Below are 2,846 nucleotides of genomic sequence, written 5' to 3'. Positions count from 1 at the left end.
CTTTAAACTGAATTTCTTCAGGTGGGTTTATGGGGTGGGGGGCACGCCCCTGGGGTGGATGGGGCACCTCACTGCCCTCCTACCCTCCGCAGAGCTCCCTTCTTCGCAGGCAATTAAGCTAATTAACCCCCTGCGGGATGCGTTCGCCTTCTGCCCTGGGAATGGGGCGCAAGCGGTCGGTGAGGGTCCCACTCGTGTGTCTGTCCCCCCCCGCGCCGGGACAGCGTGGGCCCAGGTGGGCAGCGCTGCTGGCGTCTCCCCCGCTCTGCGGACGGGAGGATGGAGGTCGGTGGGTGTTTGGGAGCTGGAAACGGGCACCTCGCCCCTCACAGCCAGCTTGGACCCTTCCCTGCATCCGTGGGAATAAGCCTCATTAAAAAAAACATTTGGTTTGGGAGTGACTCGAGGAATGGAGGTGGATTGTGACTGCCCCGTCTTGGGGCAAGGAGCTTCCCCGTGTCCCTGGCACGGCCACGCTGGTGGGCTGCGACCCCCCCTGTCCACCCGTAGGGATGCGACAGCGTCTATTGCAACGTGGCTCTTGCCCCTTTGTGCCGCCGAGTGTGACTTTCTGCCCCAAACGAGGTTTTCTTTTCGCTCCTCGTGCTCCAGCAGAAGCCGACTCGGGGCGTTGGGGGTCCGCTGGGGACGTCCCTGGCTGGCGGTGTTGAGGATGCTCAACGCGGGGTTCCTGCGCGTCGGCTCACGCTGCTGCGCCGAGAGGCATTTTGGTGCGTTCGGTGGCAGGACGGGCAACGTGTTGCCACCACCTTGGCCAACGAGCCCTTTTGCCTGGCTTTCTCCTGGTTTGGGGAAGCGTGAGGCAGGGGCCGGGGTGGAGCACAAAACCACCCCGCCACGCTTTCCCTCTGGGTAACTCTTAATTAAAAGTGGAGAACGCGGCCACGAGGCCTGCGACAAGGCTCTGCCTCTTCACAGCCAGCCCCGCTGGAGGAGAAATTAAAGAGCTGCTGAATTTTGCTCCCATCCTGGGTGGGGAAGCAGCAGGATCAGGTCCCGGTGGTGTGTCGGAGCGGGGCATTGCTGCCCGACTTCCCCGCCTCGGGGACCTGCGGGGCGTCATTACCGGGCTTAAGGCTTCTCTCTGCTCTTTAAATAGCCGCAGTCTCCTCCGCTCTTTAAGGTCAGGCGCCTGAAGTGCCCTGGCTGAGCTGGGAGTAGCTCGTTGCTGGGTGGCACAGCCCTCCGGCAACAAAAATCATTTGGAAATTGCTTCACGTGAGGAGTTTTCCCCAGCAGCCCCCACCCTCCCGCCACCACCGAGCAAACAGTGGCTTTGAGGTGGGCACAGGGGCTTCTGCCCTCCGGTTGCCACAGCCCATTGATGCCCAGGCAACCCCTGCGGCAAGTTGGCTCCCAGTAGAGGCAGACCAGTGCAAACCAGTATGGATCTCCTTTCCCCCAGTGTTAGGAGATGCAGAAGGAGCCGTGTGTCACCAGCGAGTGCCGTCCAGCTGCAGGGACCTGACTTGTCCGTGGGTTTAGTCGCCGCTCTCTTAACATCTTGTACCGCCACGGTTTGAAATGTAGAAAGAAATTGTGGGAGAAAGCGTTTCGAGAGCTGCGCTGGTGTAAAGAGGCACAACCCTCCCCGCTGTGGGGTGTGCGGCTTTTATTTAGGAGGAAGGTCAGGGAGAAAACATCGCTTCGGGGTAGGTTATTCCGTATCTCGCTCTCGCTGCTACAGATCTCACACCCTAAAAGCACCGTCAGTGCCGGACAAACCAGATCTGCCAGTCTGTGTTTTCCAGGAGATGAGTGGCACCGTTAATGATGACACTGCCCGGCCCGGGGAGAGCTCGCCAGGGGTTTGATTTGGGGTGGCTCGTGGTCTTGCTGCGCGCTCCAGCAACGTTCCCAGGAAAATCTGGGCCCTGCATCATCCTCGGCGGGGAAGTCGCATCCCGGCTCCGCTTTCCCATCAGATTCCCCCCCCAAGTCCACGCTCCCGTGCCGTGGTTTTTCTTGCAGGCCGGGGAAGGAAAGGATGGCACAGAGTTTTTAAAAGAAAATGTGGGAGGAAAAGGCTTTCGGTGTGCGGGGTTGCTGCTGATCTGGCCTAACTTTGGTGGTAGCGGTTGTGACAATTCTTAATGTTTATGTCTCAGAGTGTGTGTGCAAAGTGCTGTGCAGACGTTATCTCCTTAAGGTGTAAATACTTGCTCGCCCCTTCCTCACCTCCTGCAGCCCCTACGTGTTCCCCAGCTCTTGCTGGTCTCTGCTGGGCACAGCGCTTCAGTCTCCGTCTCTTTTTGGGCCTAAACCTGCTCGGGAGCTCCCACAGCCACCTCAGGGAGTGGAGCCGGGGTTGTTTTGTTTCTCCCTTCCCCAACTGCACCCTCGCAGAGCTGCCAGGGGCTGTTTGGGGAGAGACCGGTGCTGGAGGACCCCGGCCCAGCGAGCCGGACAGGCAGCGCGGCTGCGAAACCCGAGCGATTTTGCGTAACCGACTGGCTGCCCGAAATCACAGCTGTCCCCGTGCTCAGCCTCCGTTCCTCCCCGTGGGGAATTGGCATTGCAAAAATTTGCAGCACACAGACAATTAGAAATGTGGGGAATGGAGTCTGCTGCGCCATTAAACAACCAGGGCTGCTCCGCTCGTCGCGTTAATTTTTATTCCCCCCCCCATTTAATTAAAAGCCTTAATTTAAACAAAGCTTTTGCAGAATACCCCGTCTGCTGCAACAAAGTTGCTGGAGGAATCCGGGGATTTAAATTCAGTTTGCTGTGGCGCGTACGCGGGACTTTGCATCTGATTTGCAAAATGAAATTTGCTACCAGCCGCCTCCTGAGGGCTGAGGCTTTGCTTTGCTTTTCTCCCTTGG

Source organism: Athene cunicularia, unplaced genomic scaffold (genome assembly GCF_003259725.1).
Source record: "Athene cunicularia isolate RWA unplaced genomic scaffold, athCun1 SCF_171, whole genome shotgun sequence".
NCBI classification, from domain to species: Eukaryota; Metazoa; Chordata; class Aves; order Strigiformes; family Strigidae; genus Athene; species Athene cunicularia.
Note: the sequence above shows the minus strand (reverse complement) of the source record.